Source organism: Protopterus annectens, chromosome 7.part0 (assembly GCF_019279795.1).
Source record: "Protopterus annectens isolate FY-2018-M chromosome 7.part0, PAN1.0, whole genome shotgun sequence".
NCBI classification, from domain to species: domain Eukaryota; kingdom Metazoa; phylum Chordata; order Ceratodontiformes; family Protopteridae; genus Protopterus; species Protopterus annectens.
In genome coordinates, this window is record NC_056739.1 from 173,204,268 (window position 1) to 173,227,123 (window position 22,856).

At 41.0% G+C, this 22,856-nt stretch overlaps 2 protein-coding genes across 5 annotated transcripts in view; one reads left to right on the forward strand and one right to left on the reverse strand.

Annotated features, from left to right (window-relative positions):
• Window positions 1–8,027, reverse strand: part of PPIL3 (peptidylprolyl isomerase like 3) — a 116,919-nt gene extending 108,892 nt beyond the window's left edge. For 2 of the 3 annotated variants that reach the window (XM_044076649.1, XM_044076647.1), the window contains exon 1: window positions 7,908–8,015. The gene's annotated coding sequence lies outside the window, so the exon portion shown is untranslated. Of the gene's footprint in view, window positions 1–7,907 lie in introns of all 3 variants that reach the window. The other variant, XM_044076646.1, reaches the window with a different exon arrangement.
• Window positions 8,028–8,034: 7 nt separating this feature from the next.
• The window catches only part of NIF3L1 (NGG1 interacting factor 3 like 1), a 246,368-nt gene continuing 231,546 nt past the window's right edge, over window positions 8,035–22,856 (forward strand). The window contains exon 1 of one of the 2 annotated variants that reach the window (XM_044076644.1): window positions 8,035–8,128. The gene's annotated coding sequence lies outside the window, so the exon portion shown is untranslated. The other variant, XM_044076645.1, reaches the window with a different exon arrangement.

Consider the following 22,856-nt stretch of genomic DNA (forward strand, 5'->3'; position numbering starts at 1 on the left):
CTATTAGCAGCAACAGCAGCATAGATTTTAGCCTTTGCACATACACATGAATTAAAGCAAAAGCAGCCCCTAACATTCTTTCTGTGTAGATTCCTTTCCATGGCTGCATTCCAATAGGTTTTGAAATTCGCAGGGAAAACCAGCATCGAGTCTAGAGGATTGCATTGTAGCTCCTGCATCTTGGATTGGCTGCTTAGCATTCAATTCAGCTGCTTATGCTGTAATTGGCATGCCACAGTGTTTACAGTAGTTGCATAGCTTTACACACTGTGTAGAGCCATTTACTGAATACAAAACAGTGCGCAACATTGTGCGTGTTGTGCTGCAATGTTCACAAGGTCTTAGCGGATTGTGTAGGGTTTATTGAATCTGCCAGAAAATCTTTTCTTTAAGAGAAAGAACGTTAAAATCCCATCATCAGTGATAAACCAAATTTTTCTGATAATCTATAAGTATTACTTGGGAATTTGAAAATGTAAGGAAAAATCTCAAGGCATCATGTATTGACGTGACATCGACAAAACAAATGGTACAAAAAAAGTGATACCTTATGAGATTCCAACTATCATGGCTAAATGTAGGAAGTAACATTTAAACACAATTATTTTCATTTTCTGCTTTGTGTTATTAGTCAGAATATGCAGACGTTGTCCAGCTGAAAACAGCCATGACATTTACTCTGTGTTTAAATTACTATTTACTTGATAAGTTATGCCACTCAAAAATCTCTCGGAGATGTCAACAATTTCTGCAGTTTGCAAGAGCTTTCTGCATTGACTTTCCAAAGATAGTTTACAAAGGCACAGACAATAACTATTTGTCATGCACAAGTATTATGATTTAGATTAACAGAAGTGGAGGAAATCTATTGTACAGTAGCACTACATGTAACTGCCTTTGTTGCAGAGAGGAGGACAAGAGTATTGGTGCAAATATAATGACCACTTTTTTCTGGACAATAATCCACTTGTTTAAGGCATTCTTTTCAATTAGTGGAACATCTCTGCAGGCATTAATGCTTTAGTGTTATGTAAAGCATAGAGAAAATAAGTAATAATTTGTCATGCTGGAGGATTACAGCTTGGATGAAGTGTTAGTATGCTACAATGTATCAGACTGAAAGGCTAGCAATATAACAGAAGTGGAAAAATGCTGTACAGAACCAACAAGCAATGCTGTACAGAACCAACAAGCACTCCGAAGTCCAAAACTCATTCCACTCCAGATATAAAGTCCAACTCAATGGAAATGATTTATTTTAAGCCGTTAAAAACATACGCTTTTCGTCGACTCACAGTCCGACTTCCTCAGAAAGAAGAGACAAGCAAACAGTGCCTCACCCTCAAGACATTTTAAACTCACTAATTAAGAATAACACGTCATATGTTTAAAACTCCTGCAGATTTAAAGCCCCAGCACAAGAGAAAATACTGGAATACAATAAATGACTGAGTACATTTAAATAAACAATGAAAGACCAAACATTGATAACATCTCACAGAAAAGCAGGTTGCTAAAGGACAATGTATACATGCACACATAAAATCTGAGCAGCCTGTAAAAATAAACAAATAAGTTCTAAATAACTATAAAATGTGCCCACTGTTGAATTGGGAAACTAAAATTAAATGAAAAAGCACTCGCGATTACTGTCAAATCGAGCCTTATGTATAAAGTGTATACTAAAATCATGAAATACTACTACTGATGGAATGAATGAACTAGGATAACATGGACCACAATGCTGAGCTCGAATAAAACTCCAGTGGTACAATAAAAAAGATGGAGACTGACATTCAATAACAAGACATGTAATATATATATATATATATATATATATATATATATATATATATATATATATATATATATATATATATATATAAACCCCTAAGGGTAGTATGGGGTTTCAGCAGATCACCTATTGAGCCTTTTTAACTTCAGTAAACAGGCCAGGTTCAAAGAACCATTGAGACCAGGCACATGGCATGCGTCCAACTTAAGTTGCCACCACAATTCTCTACTTTCTAGATGTAAGGGTGTATACCCTCCCCTCGGGTTGGAACTGACTTGGTCAATAACACTAAATGTAAAACTGTGGCCCAGATTTTCCATGGCATGTTTAGCCAAAGTGTTCTCCATTTTGCCTTTCCTAATAGCATATAGGTGTTCATATATACGATCTTGTAGTCTTCTGTCTGTCTTGCCCACATAAAAGGCAGGACAGCAGACACACTGGGCTAGATACACTACCTGTGTACTGTTACAATTGAATTTACCTGCCAAGTGGAAGACTACCTCATTGATTAGAAACCTGGACCCTGTTTTTATATATCCGCAGTATCGGCACATGGAACATATACACATGCCTGATCTACTACTAAAGATCTTGGGCTTCCTTTCCAATATGTGTTTTATGTTAAAGCCTCTCCTATAAACTACCCTAGGGAGGTCCGCCAACACCTTACGACCTTACGTGTGGACTCATCCTGCAAAATCAGAGGCCAACTTTTCATAATTGTTGTATAAATTACTCGTGCATCCATAGTACAAGTTACAAACTTTGAGATATAAAAGATGCCTTTTCCTCAAGACGTATTGATGAATCAATACCCCCCCCCCCGATTTAAAAAAGGCTCGTAAAAACCTGAAGATCTTAGTTTGAACCTCTTCAACGTCAGGGTCTCTCGATATCATCCGTGCTGCTCGTACAAGTTGGCCTTTGAGAATAGACCTTTTCTGTTTAAATGGATGTTAACTATCGAAGTGGACGTAGCTATTAGAAAAAGTCGCTTTTTTGTGAATTTTAGCTACATAACACCTGGAGATCGAATCCTTCCTTAAGTCCACATCTAAGTAAGTTGTACTGTCCCAAGATATACTATGAGTGAATTGTAAAAATTCAGTGGAAGAGTTGAAAAATTTACCAGAGATCTAGCAACAACCTCTCCCCCTTTAGAGATGATAAAAATATCATCAAGGAACAGAGTGTACATTAATACAGAATTAGTGACCAAACTGTTGTTCATTACAAATTCCCTCTCCCAGTAGGCCATTACCATATTGGCCACACTCGCCCTGCAGGGGGAACCCATAGGCACTCCCACTTATAAAATCTATTGTTGAAGGAAACATAATTGTTGGATAAAATAATATCCAACAGTTCATTCACCAATTGGATTTCTGCAACAGGGGCTAGTTTAAGGGACATCAAGGAAGGAATCCATTCTAGGGCCACTGGATGTGGAATAGATGTATATAAATCATTTAAGTCAACCGTTAAAAAATGGCTGTCCTCACGGAAAGATGTAGAATTGACCCTAGCTAAAAAAGACCAAGAGTCTTTGCTGATTTGTGGTTTGGTAGCCACATTTTTTTAGAATGGAATCTACTACCTTGGCAGCAGCATATGTAATGCTACCCCTAGCACTTACTAATGGACGCATGGGGGGGGGGTTCAATACATTTTTATGGATCTTAGGAGTGCCAAAAATTACAGGAACTTTGAATACTGGAGGAGATATATAGTTGAACAAATCTGAATCTATTGTACCATTCAGAAACATATCACTGAAACAGGAAACTACTCGAGAATTTCCTATATTGAGCTCATTCCTGGATACCTCAAGATAGCAATCAGCAGAAAGAATATACTCCATTCTCCTATTGTAATCTAATTCCTCCATACCCACTAAACCCCCACCCTTGTCAGGTTGCATTACCCTGACCGAAGCCCTTGCTAGCATGTCTAGTAAGGTCTTCTCTGCTTTACTGATGTTGAACCTTGTGGTCCATGGGGGAGGACGTTCCATCAGAGCATGTCTGATGTCTAACTTGCAAATCTGCTCGAATGTATTTAATGTAGGGTGTAAAGGTGGGCTGTATGTACTAGAAATCTTTTTTCTCTCCTATACCTGTAAATTGAGCTTCCTTACAAAAAGTTTTAAATCAATAATAAGAAGCTACATCTGCTCTCCTGGAGGGTACATAAGAGACACCCTTGGCTAACAAGTCTATTAACAATGCATCAAAAGAGTAATCAGAAAAATTATAAATTTTAAAGTCCTTGTTGGTATTCATCAGTGTTTCTTGTAGACTGAAATAGGGTACAGTTTCTGAAGCTGGCACATTCAAATCTTCTTGTTTCTGGACCAGAGATTGGCCTCCTCTCCCCTTTCAGACCAAGTTCGGAGGACCAAGGCTTGAAAAGGGTGACCCCCCTCTGCCCCACCAGGGGAGACAGAAAGGTTAGGGGCTACTCGCTGGTCGCTGCTGCTGGTAGAATCACCCATTCTAGGAGAGTTCTGTACAGTTCTTGTATCAGAATGGTCAAGTGGAACAGGACATGAATCAAAGGACTGAGTTTTCACTCCTCCATGGCACGTGGGCCAACAAATTGCCTTGAGACGGAGGGGGGGTTGGGGTATGCTGTACCACATTTGTACACTTCAGTGTCTCTGTTCAACTTCTTGATCTTGGTAGAAGTTAATTTAGAAATATGCTGATCTATACCATAAAAAGTATGATCATAATCGAACTTGTATCTATGAAAATTTAAATCATTCTTGATTACATTGTCAAGCCTGGAAATGTCAAGAAGGAGAATGTCAATAGCCTGTTGGTAATGATGGTTGATCAAATCCATAAGTTCAACCCCATGTCGGTCGAATAATTTTATTAAATCCCTATGAAATACAGACCCATCCTGGAGTCCAGTCAGATACTGCCAGGATCTAAGGCCTTTAGGGATTATATTAACTCGCTTACATTCCCCAAAATATGCCACCTCCATTTGGAGTTTTCTCCGTTTCAAGTGGTTTTGGTCAAATATGTTTAGTTTGGACGGCAAATCCAAAAGTGTACTCTTATTGTAATCTGGTTTAGTAGACACTGCTGAGTTAGCAAATTCAAATGCTCGATTTAACCAGGAATTTAGAGAACTAGTACCTTGACTGAGAAGACCAAGGCAGGTATTGACACAGGGGTTGGTACCACCGGACTTCCCCTGACTCCGGTTCTGTAGAAAAATGCTAGAACCTGGATCCTGGTTCTCTGAGGGAGCTGAATCTGATCCATACTTTACACCCTCATCTCCTGGAAGAAAATGGACTGATGAAGATTTAGAAATGGTGATAGGGCTGACCCCTGGGAGCACTGAGCCACAGACACCTGCTGGAGAAGTCTCTGAATCCAGGCCTCGGCTAGGCTGTGATCCCAAAGCACTGTCCAACCTGTTTGATAAACATTCACTTTTTTGGTCAGTACCTCGATCAATTGTGTTAAATTTCTGGCTTCACTTTGAGCGATGGAAGCAGTCTGAGACTCAGGAGCGTTTTCCATAACAGATGCACCAAACAAACCAGGGAAAACTGAAAAACGCTGTACAGAACCAACAAACACTCCGAAGTCCAAAACTCAATTCCACTCCGGATATAAAGTCCAACTCAGTGGAAATGTAAAGACAGGTTTATTTTAAGCCATTAAAAACATACGCCTTTCGTCGACTCACAGTCCGACTTCCTGAGAAAGAACAAACAAGCAAACAGTGCCTTACCCTCATCAAGACATTTTAAACAACTCGCTAATTAAGAATAACACGTCACATGTTTAAAACTCATACAGATTTTAAGCCCCAGCACAAGAGAAAATACTGGAATACAATAAATGACTGAGAACATTTAAATAAACAATGAAAGACCAAACATTGATAACATCTCACAGAAAAGCAAGTTGCTAAAGGACAATGTATACATGCACACATATAAAATCTGAGCAGCCTGTAAAAATAAACAAATAAGTTCTAAATAACAATAAAATGCACCCACTGTCGAATTGGGAAACTAAAATTAAATGAAAAAGCACTCACGATTACTGTCAATCGAGCCTTATGTATACTAAAAACATGAGCCTTATGTATACTAAAAACATGAAATACTACTACTGATGGAATGAATGAACTAGGTTAACTTGGACCACAATACTGAGCCTTTTTAACTTCAGTAAACAGGCCAGGTTCAAAGAACCATTGAGACCAGGCACATGGCATGCATTCAGCTTGAGTTGCCACCACAATTCTCTACTTTCTAGATGTAAGGGTGTATACCCTCCCCTCGGGTTGGAACGGACTTGGTCAATAACACTGAATGTAAAACTGTAGCCCAGATTTTCCATGGCATGTTTAGCCAAGGCATTCTCCATTTTGCCTTTCCTAATAGCATATAGGTGTTCATATATACAATCTTGTAGTCTTCTATCTGTCTTGTCCACATAAAGGCAGGACAGCAGACACACTGGGCTAGATACACTACCTGTGTACTATTACAATTGAATTGAAACCTGGACCCTGTTTTTATATAGCCGCAGTATCGGCACATGGAACATTTATACATGCCTGATTTGCTACTAAAGATCTTGGGCTTCCTTTCCAATATGTATTTTATGTTAAAGCCTCTCCTATAAACTACCCTAGGGAGGTCAGCCAACACCTTACGTGTGGACTCATCCTGCAAAATCAAAGGCCAATTTTTCATAACTGTTTTATAAATTACTCTTGCATCCATAGCATAAGTTACAATCAAACTTGTATATCCTTTGTTCTGATATTTATGGAAATACAAAAGATCCTGGACCATTAGTTCTCTAATGGCTGAGAAGAAAAGACAGATTTCTCCTCAGGAGTTTGTAAATGACTGAATAAAGACACTATTTCCAGACTTTTCTGGTAGCTTAGGGTTTTTACGCTAGCGGTCTTTCTGGTTGTTTGATGTCTACTGAGGTACATCCCAAAGGAACAGTGTTCAATAATTGGTCTCACTGACGCTAAATATAATGGGACAATGATCTCTCTGTATCTGGAAGACAACCCCTAGTTGATCAGCTGTGCTACACAGACGGACTTCCAGACTAGTGCCCTTATGTGATGATCAACTGAGAAGACATTAGTGTTTCCTAGATAGTAGACTCGTGAGCCGGCCTTAGACATAGGCCAACTTGGCGGACGCCTAGGGCACTACTCTAGCAGCCATGGAGCCCTTTTGCCTAGGGTGCCAGTTGACCTAAGGCCGCTCCTGCTCGTGAGTGAAAGGTGACAACCCTGGGGCAATGAGTACGTACAAACTGCGATGGGCTGACGCCCATTTAGAATTATTTCCTTTGCCTTGCGCCCAATATTTACTGTTGAGGCTCTGCCTTCTTCCTGACACTATAAATCACACCTCTCAACTCCCCTGATTATCGCAGAGTGTACAGATTTTTGCCTCATATTTTGGTCTGTCCCTCTTACATTTACGCTTTTCTGACAATTTACTGAGGACTGAAGTCACTAAATAGTGACATGCATGTGAGTGTTAAACTTGTATCCTAAAATGCACAATAACACAAAATACTATTATTCTATAAGAGCAATGTTTAACATCTATCCCAATTTTAAGCCGCCCCAATTATTTTATGCTTTGTCCAGATTTCTTGTGTTAAGAGATTGAGAGGCATGATAAATAGGGTTGCCACCTTTTCAAATGGCCAAAGTGGGACATTTTTGGTACAAACATCAGATTTTACAGGCCGACACATACCCACGGTCAGTACAAAGGTTAGAACTTAACTTTTTTTGCCTAAATAAAAGCTTATTCTTGTAGCATTTTAATTGTTTATTCTGTTTCTTATAACATTTAGGTATTTTAGGTACAGAATAACTGTTTTATGCAACTATTACATAAAATATAGGAAATAATTTTGTTCTAAAATCTCAGGACATTTGCCATTTTTACAACTTTTTGTCAGGACACAACTGCCCAAAGAGGGACTGTCCCTCGCAAAGTGGGACAGGTGGTAACCCTAATGATAAAGTAGTCAACAGAAAAGTAAATGAATAAACGGACTGTATTGAACCAGAGCTGTTGCTAACTTACCATAACCAATCCCAGAAACTACTTCAGTTACCGCCTTTCCTCCGCAAAGAAGCGAGCAAGTACGTATCCAGGACTATTCACACTCCGGCGTGCAACCGGTAATGCCATAAAGAGGGCCGCTGTTCTGCAATACCCTATCCCGTTCCCTTGGTGCTACGGAAGTGATGTATGCTCTGCCGAAGTATATATCCGCGCCGCTACTCGAACGCATGTGATATCAGGTGAGGTATACTTGTTAGGAGTATTAAGAGATTGAAGACGTAGTCTCATTGTATATCTGGCTGTTAATGCTAAGGGTGGGCTAGTCCGGTATGCGCCGATAATGCATGGAAAACATTGCCAGTATCGTATCAGATGAAGACTTGTTTCCGTTTGCTCGTCACAGGTTAATATTGTATGGCCTTGAACGTTGTCATATCTGCAGTTTTTATACGCCCGTCCTAAAATGCAATCTTCCACCTTTCATGTTTACTGATGCTTATTTGTATGTATAGAATCTGATTTTCAATTCCTGAATTGAACGTCTCTATGAAAAGCAGTCCAGATTCTTTTGGCTTTTTCTAGTTACGGGTCGCTACAGCGGATCACCTGTCCGCTGTCCACCTCTAATTATTTTGTTACTTTCTGCCGGTATTCTCCTGAAACAGCAAAATATAATCCAGCCAAGCACTGTGTTTAAAACGCAGATCTCCGTATCGAACTCCAATGTTTAAGACAGTTTTGCTGTTCTCCATTTAAGGTTCTATTTGATTCTAGCATTCAATATCGGCATTTTCATCAGTTTGAATTCAGACTGTAGTGATGAACAGCCCTTTTATTTGTATAGATTTTCCAACTGATTTAACACTGAACTATTTGCTTGACGGAATTACATCGTCTTTCTTTTGTTTGAATCACATTAGCTTGTTGTTGAGAACACGATTGCAATGATGTGCAGGAGTATCCCAAAGTGTTTTGGGTGGTTGTTGGTGATCTTGCAGCTGTCCCTGGCTCCTTGTAAGATTTGCCTAGCCAACAAGGTTCCCTGGCTTACGCCGCCCAAGAAAGTTAATTTCCTGTGCCCGTGTCGAGCAGAGCCACAGAAGTGACCCCCCTGGGTGTATTTCCTATTTTCCATCCACTCAAGACTTTTCTTGAAGAGTACTAATGGGGATCTTTGCTTGACATAGATAGGTAGCTTGTTCCAGAGTATAGGAAGTCTCTGGGACAGGAAGCTATCCCTCCAGCATGTCCTGTTTACTGTGGTGATAAGGTTTAGATCCCTAGAGTGTGTAGCTCTGAGGGATTGGGATTTCTTTAGGTGTAGTATGTCGAAGAGCTCTGGGTTTAACATAGCTTTATATTTTAGGCAGAGATTCCTCGGAGTAGGCGATATGCTACAGAGTAAAGATGGAGGTTTTTGAGATGGCCAATGTAGGGCATGTGTTTTCAGGCCAGTAATCCTCTGTGTGCTGTACTTCTGTGGCCTTTCCAGCAGCTGCAGATGTCTTGTGAGGTACGTTCCAAATATGGTGGTGTACTCTGTAATGGGTCTAATGAGTGCCGAGTAGAGGGGAACAATAACCTCTTCTTTTTTTTCTGAATGGCAGCCCTTTTGTGATGAGGTGTGCCACATAGAAGGATTTCCTGACTACTGTGGTGATGTGATCATCAAAGGAGAGACTACTGTCAGCCTGGGTCCCAAGGTGTCTTATCACACATTCGGCATTAAGTAGACTGCTGTTTATGTGGTAGTTCATGGGTACAGAGTTTTTACCAAAGGGGATGACGATACACTTTTGGCATTGAGCTTGAGGTCATGCGGCATCTGTCTCAGTGAAGCCCTTCTGTAGGATGTCCACATCATTTGGGGCCTCTACTATGGCTCCTAGTTTGCACTCATCTGCGAACTTCATTAGCCAGAGGCATTCTGTGTTAACTTGTACTTCAGGGAAGTAGATACCAAACAGGAGAGGTCCCAGGACTGAACCCTGTGGTACTCCTCTTGTCACTGGTTTGAAGTCAGATTTGGAGTCTGCAACTTTTACATTGTGGGTTCTGTCTGTGAGCCAGTTGGCAACCCCTCTTGTGACGTATGGATTTTTACCTAGTTTAGTGAGTTTAGCTATAATTCCATTATGGGGGATGGTGTCAAAAGCCTTGGCAAGGTCAAGACAGGCTGTGTGAACCATCTTACCCTTGTCTACGGCTTTGGTGACTGTCTCAAAGAAGTCTATTGGGTTCAGAAAGCATGATCTGTCTTTCTCAAACCCGAACTGGGTGGGGTCCAGAGTTTGGAGGTTACTAATGTCCTTGTTTGAGTTCCATGGTCTTGCAGACCAGGCTCGTCAGGCTAATAGGGCGATAGTTCCCAGGATCAGTGGTGGCTCCCCCTTTGTGGAGTGGGATAACTGTTGCTGTGCGCCGTTCAGTGGGCACAAAGCCTGACGTGAGACTATGATTGAACATGGTGCTTAGGTGGGGAGCCAGTTCGGTCTGAAGTTCATGTAAAACGCAGTCTGGGATGTTGTCCGGTCCCATGGATGCTGTGTTTTTGGTTTTAGAGTTCTTCCAGCTTTGGGTTGAAGTTGGGCTACTATATAACTGTGCATCTTTCTCTGTCTTTTACTTAATTTTGGAGAACTAGATCAAAATAAGCCATTGATGTATAGAATGCTTTAAAAAGAATAAAGGCAAAGTATTAGTATGTTTTGTACAGTTTACATTAGTGTCTCATTCTGCTTCATTGTTGCACTGGTGTGTATACCAGTGCTCTTGTAGCAAAGGTGGTGTTTTAGTAAACATTTTAAAGATCATCTTCCTTGTAGTAAAGGAGAGTCTTTTGTAGCTTGTTGGTAGATTTTTTCTCGGTAATCTCAATATGCTTGAAGTGTATTGTAGCAATACAATATTGTTTTTACAGCTTCTTGTGTTTGGTTTTAACAATACAGTTTTTTTTGTAAAAATCTGTGCTCCCATGATGCTGTTGCATTACTGTGAAAACATCTTGGAGAATTGAGAATTTCAAAAAATGAATTCCTTTATCTTGTAAGCTGTTTTTGCTTTACAGACTTACACATAGCTGTATTTTTATATAAGCAAACTTGTGCATTATTTTTTTGTATAAAGGTCTCTCATCATTTTTTTCTGCATGGCCCAGGTTGTGTCTGAAAAGGGTCCTTTGACCAGTTAAATTACTCCATTAAAAAAACAAAAAAAGTAAATAAAATTTGTGCACTTTCTGAAAGGAGAGGAAGCAAATTTTAAACTGAGCTGCCTGAATGTTTTGATTTTGTCACTGCGGTATATCATGTATACAAGTAACGGCTTTTATTGGGTGTGCTTCTAAAGCCCGAGTCTTAGATGACTGACTTTGAAAAATCCTGAAATGAAAATCACAAAAGTTCAGAAACTCAGATGTGTACTGTTTACTAGGCTAAGTAAATATTGTTTTCCACTGTAGTGCAGTTGGGGGTGTGGGGTGCGTAGCCCCCCACCTAGCTGAGTTTCACTTACCTCTGCATGAGTTTTACTTACCTCTGCATGAGTTTTGTTTACAGTTGGCCACATATTTACTTACCCTGGTAAAAATCAACATTCTGATTTCTGAACTTGTGTGATTTTCGTCTCAGGATTTTGAAAGTCAAAAGTCAAGTTATCTGAGAGTTGGGCTTTAGAAGTAGATCCCTTTTATTTTGTAATATGGTCGAAGCTGAAAATGATCCTTTGGGCTCAATCAGTCTTAAATAGTTTAAAGTAAAAATAAAAAAAAAATGGTTTTGTGGCATTAGTTACTACAAGCATAACTCTTTTTTCCCCAGAATAATAGGAATGAACTCCTTTATCTGTTGACATCAGAAGCTTTTTTTCTTCGTGAAACTTGCTCACCCGTTGAAATAACTATAAACCAATTCCTAAAACTCAACACCCACACTAACCCTGATTGTAAAATACTAACCCTAATTCAGAAACTCATTGTGTGTTCCCTTGATTTTGTGTGACTTACCTTGAAAGTGTTTTCATAGGTAGGTACTAGGCTATCGGCCCAAGGGCCTATGTAAGCCTAGCCAGCAAGTTACCATAGCTTATGCCACCCAAGAAAGTTATTTTCCTCTGCCACTGTCCAACAGAGAGACAGAAGTGATCCCCAGGGTGTATTTCCTATTTCCCATCCACTCATCAAGATTTTTTTGAGGAGTGCTAATGAAGAACGTTGCTTGACATAGATGGGTAGCTTGTTCCAGAGTATAGGAAGTCTCAACACCATTTTCAAGATTACAGACCTTTCTTAAGTGGAATGCTAGTTTAAATGAAATATATAAAAACCATAAGAAGTAATTAATGGTTATGAGAGTTCTCATTCCAGCCACCTTTAAAGCACCCTTAACTAAACTATCAAAGACCTTAAGAGTAGCATTAGGAAGCTCAAAGCAGAACGTTCACTTAAAATTTAACTACTAAAACCAAAGTTGTCTAATTTTTTTCTTTATGTATGCAGAAAGTTAGCTAGCATCCATCTTTAGATGAAGTCTATAGTAATATTGTCTACTAATGAAATGGTTAATACCCTAGCTGATAAATTGTATTGCATGTGGAGCAAGTTCTCTCAAAAGCTAAAAAGGCCTCCTGGTAGCCCTGATAACTTAACCAGGTTGTGCATGTTCACTGGGTATATTTACAAAGCCTTTAAAATGGTCGTTAATACAAAGGTGGCTCAACCACATGCCCTGTTAAGTACAGACCCATTAGTCTCACTAGCCTCCTATGTAAACCTATGGAATTAATTAATGTCTGTCATTAATTTGGATATTGAAACTCTCTTAACCCTGGACCCTCACCAATTTTCCAATGTCAAAGGCAGATCCCGCCTGTAACATCATTCATGTCTTTGAAAATGTTATTGATACTGTGGACAGCAGTTATGCAGTACATATGGCATATCTGAGCCTGGCCAAGGCCTTTTCCACTAGTCCTTGTGTAGGCATTATTAATAGACTTGAATATAAATTTATATTTTGTGCATAAATAACTAACTGGATGACAGAATCTATGTGGTTACAGTCAGAGGTGCTACATTTGAATGTTTATAAAAATTTACCTCAATGATCAGTGCTGGGCTCTCTCTTTGGTATCGGTTTCTCGGGCTTTCAAAGCATAAAGCAGGTAAATTTGGAAGTAAAGGAAGAGCACAAATGGAAATATTATGGAAAACGTAATTATATATTAAGGTTAGCGGTAGATGAGGCTTATCAGTTAACATAGGAGAAGATGAGAAAAAGGGTGATGTATAATCATTCTGCAGGAAAGCCTCCAAGAATAGATGGTGTCCCTGGAGACGTCTGGAAGCTAGGAGAGTTTGGAGTAGTCTAACTCAGCATAAGTACTTAAAAAGGATCCTACAGTCCAGCACTTGCTCAGACCTAATAGCAAACACTAATGTACCCCGACACTTGATTGCCCAGCAGGGCAAGGCTCATTATTCACCCCTCACCAACCAAGCAGCTCACCCTACTATTCAGACATTACCAAAGGGCAGTTTCAGGTATACTCTCCAGTCCAGCTGGTGAACCTGGGTATCCTGAGGCAATGTTACAACTGCCTCATGTACACAGACAACCCTCTCCTCCTACCACAAAACATTAACATATGCGAGAGATGCAATTATATAGCTAAATTGGAGGCTAAGCTCTCTCCACCCAAGACTGGAACAGGCAGTCATGAGGAGAAGGTTAAAACTTGCACCACACCTCCAGCCTCACATAGACCTACTAAACCAGCACTGGCAAAAAATACATATAAATACACAAAATCATACTCTGAGGCTCTAAATAAAAACCTGCAAAAGCATCAGAGAGCTCCAGACAGACACCCACAAAGCCTGCACCTCCCGTCACAAACCAGACAACACATAAAACACAAAATCGGTGTGCCGCACAATCACAGCCCTTAAGGTGAAATAACATACCTAACACACTAGTAATAGGTGACTCTGTAGTCGGGCACACTGATGTCCCACTCACTAGGCTGGACAAGGAGAAGGTTACTGTTAGCTGCCTGTCAGGAGCCAGAATCTGCCACGTAACACAAGCACTCGGGTCACTCCAGAACAAGTACAAATATGACTCTGTCATTGTTCATGTTGGTGTGAATGACTTGAGATGTCCCTCCCTGGACTACATGAAAAGAGACATGAAAGAGCTCTTTGATCATGTAGCCCAGGCAGGTATGACCCTGACCCTGAGTAGCATCTTGCCCTCACCAAGAATGATACTGCAGTATAAAGAAAAAAATTATCAATTTCAACAATTAGCTAAGCTTCTGGTGTCATTCAAAGGGAATCCAGTGTCTGTCAGCCTGGGACGACAGGCCTCGTTGCTTCGCAAGAGACTACTTGCACCCGTCACCCCTGGGCTTTCAAATACTGGCCAGGGCTCTTGCTGCCCCCATTAGTGCCTTTTTTAGGCAAGGCTCAAAAGTCAAACCCACCTCCGTAAACAGCACAAATAAAAAAATGAGGGTTATGCTACTCAACGCCAGGAGTTTAAATCTCAAAATGCATGCGCTCAAAGCACTCCTCAGTATGGAGAACGTAGACATCTGTTTAGTAACTGAAACCTGGTTCAAGGCTCCACAGAGCACCCCAGCACTACCGGGCTACAACTCGTACCACACATTTAGGCCACAGAACATGGACGGAAACACAAAAGAAGAGGGTGTATCCATATTCATCAAGGATACCTACACTACCAGGTTAGTGGCACAGCATGATACTTCCAAGATCATCCATGTGCAACTAATATCAGGCAAATCTGCAATGCAAATTGTGGCCTGTTACAGATCACCCTCCATGACCCAGGACCACCACTCTGTCTTTCTGGAGACACTGGAAAACATGAAGGTCCTACCAAACCCCCTGATATTGGGCAATTTCAGTTACCCCAAGTACAAACTCCCAGGTCCACCGCTTCCTGGAATTTATCAACTCAAATGCCCTGGATCAGCTGGTAAACTCTCCTACCAGAGGTGAAAACATATTGGACCTGGTCATCACCAACATGGGCGACAAGTGTTCCACACCAGAGGTCAACCCATCACTGGTTAGGTCAGACCATAAACTAATCACTGTGGATGTCCATACCCCAACACCACCCTCAACTAAGGAAACCACAGTAAAAAACTTTTCTAAAGCAAACTTCACCTTACTTAAGACAGAGGTGGTAAGTTTCACAGCCCCCACGCTAAAGGATAACGCTGCCCAAGATGCAGAAACCTTTGCAAATGCACTCTTATGAGCACCTACAAGGATACATGGATCGTGCCATCCCTAGCAAAACCAAGACTCCCTCCCCTAAGAGAAAGAAACCAGTCTGGTGGACCCTTGCCATAAACAGGCAATACAATAGAAGGAGGAAACTACTTCAGAAAAAAAGCAAATCACAAGAAGGAAAGACATCCCTGATCAGTATCAGTAAGAAACTAAGGTCCCTCATAAAATCCTCCAAGGTTAACGTCGAAAGAAAAATAGCCAAGGATTTGAAAGATAACCACAAAGCCTTCTTTGGCTATGTCAAGAATCTTAAGTGGCAACTGGCAGATATGCTCTGAGCTAGTGCAAAATAGCACAAAATATACTGCACCCACTGATATTGCCAACATCCTGACAGATTCAGTGCAAACTTCACCCCCCTCTAACCCCCAAAAGGACACACAACAACACCGGAAAAGTGTAGTGTCCTGGAAATCACAGATGCACAGGTGAAAACAGCCCTTTCAAAAGCTAAAAACACAGCATCAGTGGGGCCAGATGGTGTCCCAGGCTGCGTCTTGCACGAACTACAGAACAAACTAACCCCCCACCTAAACGCACTGTTCAACCTCAGTCTCTCCACAGGCTACGTGCCCATAGAATGGTGCACAGCAACAGTTCTGCTCCACAAAGTAGGGGCCACAACTGACCCTGGTAACTATCGCCCCATAAGCCTCACTAGCCTGGTCTGCAAGGCTGTGGAGCACATCATCATGGAACTCATTAACAAAGACATTGGGAACCTCCAAATACTTGACCCGACCCAGTTCGGCTTTAAGGGCATATCATGCCTACTAAACCTGATTGACAACTTCGAGACAGCCACCAAGGCCATAGATGAGGGGAAGGTAGGTCACACAGCCTACCTTGACCTTGCCAAGGCTTTTGACACCATTCCCCACTCGGGAATTATAGAAAAACTCACCAGCCTGAACATAAACCCTTATGTCATGAGATGGGTTGCCAACTGGCTTACAGACAGAACTCGCACGGTAAGAATAGCTGGCTCCAGGTCCGACTCTAAACCAGTCATAAGTGGTGTCCCACAAGGCTTGGTCCTGGGACCCCCTACTGTTCGGCATATACTTCTCAGAAGTACAGGTAAACACAGGAGGACTATGGCTAACCAAGTTTGCTGATGACTGCAAACTGGGAGCCATAACTGACTCTCCGGCTGACACAGACATTCTCCAAAAGGGCCTTGCTGAAAGTCATGGTCTCAAGCTAAATGCCAAAAAATGCATAGTCATCCCGTTTGGGAAAAACAAAACGCCCATGAATTACCACGTAGGTGGCAGCCCCCTTAATACAGAAGAGGTAATAAGAGATCTGGGGACCCAAGTAGTAGTAATCTCTCCTTTGATAATCATATTGCCAAAGTAGTTAGGAAATCCTTCTATGTAGCCCATCTAATTACTAAAGGTTTTGCATCTAGAAATAAAGAGGTTATAGTGCCCCTCTACTCGTCACTCAACAGACCCATCATAGAGTACAATGCCCCGTTTGGGATGTACCTCACAAGACACTTCCAACAGCTGGAAAGACCACAAACGTACCTCACCAAGAGGATTATTGGTCTCAAACATATGTCCTATGTTGCCCGACTGGAAAAACTCCAGCTGTATTCAGTGGCATATCGCTTACTTGGAGGTGATCTCTGCCTGACTTACAAAGCCATGTCCAACTCAGAATTGATGGACATGCTCCACCTAAAGAAATCCAAGTCACTGCTGCCACTCGCTGTAGTGAGCTAAACCTCGCCACACCAATAAATAGAACATGCTGGAGGGATAGATTCCTGTCAGACTCCCCATGCTTTGGAAAAAATTCCTAACTACATTAGGCAGAGTCCCTCACTAACACTCTTCAAGAGAAACCTTGACGAGTGTATGGGTAACAGAAAATACACCCCGGGGATCACTTTATTGGCTCTCATGACAGAGGCTCAGTTAATTTAATCAATGGAGCAGCGAAAGCTGACGCACTCTGGCTAGGCTTATAAATGCCCTCAGGCAGATAGCCTAGTACCTACCTATGAGAGAAGAAAGTAGTAAAGATCTGGAAGGTTTAGTTTAACAGTATTTTTAAAGTAGGGAAGCAGTAACATCCTGAGATAAATCTGTGGTGGCAACAATAAAATCTGTGGTGGCAACAATACCTAAAGACACCAAAGACCCATCAGACTCTAGTTCATATAGGCCTGTTTCAGTTTTAAATCATGATTAAAGTATTTTTGTATATAACAATGAAAAGAATGGCAAAGGTGTTGCTAAAGTTGACCAATGTGGATCATTGTGGTTTTTGTGGAGGGGAGGCAAACGTTTGATAACATTAATAAAACCATGTTGATCCAGAGGAAAGCAGAATGTAAGAAAATATCACTGTTTTGGGGTGATCCTGATGCCGAGAAAACAATTGACAAAGTAAACTGGGATTTTATGACTAAGGCACTGGAAGCATTTGTATTCCATGATACATTGAGGTTAATTATTGGGAAATATGTAGGATCAGTTGCAAAAATCGGAGGGAGGATTCCTCTGACATCTTGCCTCTGAACTGAGGAACCAGGCAGGGATGTCCTCCCTTTATTTGCTTTACCTTGAATCCACTGGCAAAAAAAATATGGATTTTGATATTCAAGGATTGATGTGATAATTGTCTTTATTTGCAGATGATGATTTTTACCTGATTAACACCAGAAAATGACATCCTGGTTTTGTGGAACATTTTGAGAAAAGTTCAAGACTTTTTTGAGATATAAAATTAACAAAGATAAAGCAAAGACTATAGCTGTAGATATGTACCTATACATTTATTGGTTCAGCAATACCCATATTTATAGGGATGCAATAAAGTTGAGTATTTGAGTATGGATATGTACCTATACATTTATTGGTTCAGCAATACCCATATTTATAGGGATGCAATAAAGTTGAGTATTTGAGTATGGATTAAAAAGGATTCTGCTATGCAGTTAAAGTTGCGTGAGAAGAGACTGAAAAGATAATACAAAAACTGAGAAACTGGAAGCTGTCATTTATGGATATGGATAGCAAGATACAAGCAGTTACATTGTTTTAGTCTATTTAGTATTGTTTACAAGTCAGGCATATATATTTTTTATCAACCAGGGAAGAAGTTGTGGACAGTAATTTAGCTCAACTTGGTTGACAGTCACCAGAGCTGTGGATGAAGGCAATGTGGTATATACAGCCTACCTTGATCTGGCCAAGGCCTTTGATACCATTCCCCACTCAGGAATTTTAGAAAAACTCAGTAAGCTAGGCAGCAACCCCTATACCAGTAGGTGGGTTGCAAACTTGCTCACAGATGGAACCCACAGTGTGAAAGTAGCTGGCTCCAAGTCAGACTGCCGACCAGTCACGAGTGGAGTTCCACAGGGTACGGTCCTGGGTCCTCTCTTGTTTGGTATCTACTTCTCTAATGTCCAAGCCAACACGAAGGGACTCTGATTGACAAAGTTAGTTGGGAGCTATTATCAACTCCCCAAGTGATGTTTACATTCTGCAGAAAGACCTCACTGAGGCCAATGACTGGCTCGTGTCAGATTAAGCTCAATGCCAAAAAATGTCGTGATCCCCCTCTGGGAAAAACCCAGTTCCCTTGAACTACCACATCGATGGTAGTCCACTGAACACAGAAGGCGTTACTAAGGGTTTTGCATCCAGGAAGAAAGAGTTCATCATCTCCCTCTACCCTTCCCTCATTAGGTCAATCATAGAGTTTAATGCCCCATTTGGCATGTACCTCACTGCAACAGCTGGAGAGAGGATCAAAAAGAAAAAAAGAGGATCCTAGGCCTTAAACACTTGTCCTGTATGGACATGCTCAAAAAACTTTATTCTCCATCTCATATCGCCTACTTTAGAGGTGATCTCAGATTGACTTACAAAGCCATGTCTGACCCAGCCCTGTTAGAAATGCTACATCTAAAGAAATCCCAATCCCCTCTGCACCACATGCTTCAGAGACCTCAACCTCCATTACCACAATCAACAGAAAGTGCTGGTGGGACAGGTTCATAACCCAGAGACCGCCCATGCTCTGGAATAGAGTTCCCATACATGTGAAATAGAGCACCTCACTGGCCCTCTTCAAGATAAATCTTGATGAGTGGATGGGAAATAGAAAATTCACCCCAGGATCACTCCAGTAGCTGTACTAGACAGAGGCACTGGGAACTAAGGTTAGGTGGCACGATGCCAGGTAATCCTATGAGCTAGGCTTGTAAAGGCTCCAGTGCCATTAGCCTAGTACACACCTATGAATCTATGTGATGGGAAAGAGTGCAAGGGTCAAGTAGGACAAGATTATCCTTTCAGTAGAACAAGGTGTTTTAGGATTACCTGATCTGAAGGGATGTTTTAGAACTACACAGTTGAGACTTGTATACACAACACAAGCAGAAAGCTATAATTCAAGGGATGATGAAGCAGGGAGAAAATTCAAGAAATAAGGAGAGTGTGGGATTTTGGATCCAGATTCTTGAGGTGATTAACAAAAGCCATTCAGAATATATTCATAAAGTATTCTAAGAACTAAGCCAAAATGAGAATGGAGAAAGGAGATTTTGCTGATGTGGAAAATTGCAGTTAAAGGTACAGATAATAGTCAAGAAAGGGCTGGAATTTACTTGAGAAAACTGACAAAGGAACCAAAGTATTGGGAGCAAATAGAGAGGGAAAAGTAACAGAATGGGAAGAGGACCAAGAAGACATTTAGACTACAGACTAGACTGCCTTCCCTGTCAGTGATTGAGTGTAGGGAAAGAGAAGGGGATAGGGGATCCTAAGGGAAAGACCTGCTCTGGTAGAGTTTTTAGTTGAATCTGGAACAGAAGCTGCTGTTTTAAAAAAGGATAATAAGTCGGGCATACAAATGTTGCACAATAACTACAGGAGGTGATCCTTTGAGGTTAGAAATGATAGAGAAGAGAGAGAATGGATAAGCAATACAGAAAGAAACAAGGGGAGGACATGTGCGTGGCTCCCAGATATGCAGCAAAGTCTAGAAAGGTTTAGGATTTTTGCTTGGAAGTGTTTATATAGGTATTTTTGTACCCCAAGCAGACTCCAGAGGTGTTTTCCTCAAGTAAAAGGCAAATATTGAAGGTGTGAAGGCGGAAGAAAAATGTAACTGGGAACATGTGTTTTGGGAATGTAATGAGCTGGCAGACTTTAAAAAAATTCCTGCAAAGTACTCTTGTCAGAAACAGTGAACAAATGGATATAACTAAAGAAATGATTTGTTTTGAGCTGGGGTACAGGATCTGAATTGCTTGGACATAGTAAGACCTTGTTAAGTTTAATTCTAGTGGCTGCCAAAAAGCATTTATTAGAAAATGGAAGTCCAAGTCTAAACCCAACTGGATTTGAAGTATTGAATGTTGTAACAGAAGTAAAATAACCTGAAGTGGGATATTTAGAAAGGATACAAATTGCATAGAACAAATGGAAACTGTGGCAACAATACATGCAGAATAGTGTTTTGGAGGAGAAGTTAGGTTTTAGGGAAGTAAGGAATTGATTGATTTTATGTAATGTTGGATGGATAGTTATACAAAAGAATATATGTAATGTATAACTAAAACATAGCCAGGAATCCAGAAAAGCACGAACAGGACCAATAAAAAATAAATCCAAGGTGGAAAACCAAACCAAGACAGATTGCTGCTCAGAAAGTCTAATTCTTTAATATGAAAACACAAGCGCTTTCGCTCTGTCTGTGCCGAGCTTTATCAAGTGAACATCCAAAGTGCTACAAGGCTTTATATACACTGAAGTTAATTATTAATTAATCAATTAAAAAAATAAAGCTTAAAAATGCTGGAGTTGATAAATTGTTAAAAATGCTTCTTTGTTAAAAGTTAAACCTGGTGCATTATAATAAATGTATACAGTAAATATTAAAACTGAAATATAAAATAATCGAAAGAAACTGTAGGCATTGCATTTAGCAATAAATTAAAATAAATCATTTATCATATTTCACTTGAAGATTTTTTATCAGCAATGAATGAGCTTCTCATAATCGAGCCTTTCTTAGCTTGAGGACACTGTTTATGTTGATGTCATTTAATCCAGGGTGTCTGCCTGCATCTAGTTTAAGTTGCCATGTAAGTTCCTTGTATTAGAGGGTCGTCTCCCAATCACCTCCCCTAGCATCCGGGGTAACTTGCTCTAACACTATGAATTTAAGATCTATCCCAGGGCAAGTGAGTGAATGCTTATAGAATGCGTTAGACTCCCTTTGTTTACTTAGATCGTAAAAATGTTCGTAGAGTCTTTTCCCAAATGGCCTCTCAGTTTTGCCAAAATAGAAGCTTGAGCAGATGGTGCAAAAACGTAGGTAGACAACCCCTTTACTCCCACAGGTGTAGTGATATGATTTGATGTTAAAATTCCTGGAGGGAATGTAAGTGTTGGAGCATTAATAATGGCATGGCATTGATTACAGGACCCACATTTGATGCCTAGTCGTGTGTTAGAATTATTAGCCTGGAAATTAGGTTTTCTTTCAAATAGTTCCTTGAAATTAATGTCCCTCTTTCTTACAAATTTAGGGTGTGATGTGTGCTACACGAGCTAAATGAGGAATTAAACCCGCACATAAGGCAGCTGTTTAATCTCAGCCTTACCACAGGATACGTGCCCAAGGAGTGGCGTACGGCAACTGTGGTCCCACCCCACAAAGGCGGTGCCTCTACGGACCCTGGTAATTACCGCCCCATAAGCTTAACAAGTCTAGTCTGCAAAGCTATGGAAAGGATCATAATGGAGCTCATAAACAAAGATATAGGGGACTTGCAGACATTGGACCCGACCCAGTTTGGCTTCGTCAAGGGCAGATCATGCCTTTTGAACTTGGTCGACTTCTTCGAAACAGTCACCAAGGCCATTGATGAGGGAAAGGCAGTCCATACAGCCTACCTTGACCTTGCAAAGGCTTTCGACACAATACCCCACTCGGGTATTGTAGAAAAACTTACCAGCTTAAATGTAAACCCATATGTCACAAGATGGGTTGCAAACTGGCTTAAGGACAGAACCCACAGGGTTAGAGTTGCTGGCGTTATGTCAGACTCCAAGCCGGTCACAAGTGGTGTCCCACAGGGCTCGGTCCTTGGCCCCCTATTGTTCGGCATCTACTTCTCAGAAGTACAGGCCAACATGGGAGGACTTTGGCTGACAAAGTTTGCAGGCGACTGCAAACTGGGCGCCATAGTGGAAAGTGCATCGGACACGGATATCCTTCAGAAGGGACTCACGGAAACAGATAGCTGGTGCCAGAGCCATGGCCTGAAGTTAAACGCCAAAAAATGTATAGTCATACCCTTCGGGAAAAACAAGGTAACCCCAAGCTACCATATAGGTGGCAATCCACTAAGCACAGAAGAGGCAATCCACTAAGCACAGAAGAGGTTATCAGGGACCTGGGGACCCAGGTTGACAGTGGCCTTTCTTTTGACACTCACGTTGCTAAAGTGGTTAGAAAGACCTTCTACATTGCCCACCTGATCATGAAGGGATTCACATCCATATCTAGTGAGGTCATTGTTCCCCTGTACTCTTCACTTATCAGACCAATGATAGAGTACAATGCCCCATTCGGGATGTATCTCACCCGACATCTGCAGCAATTGG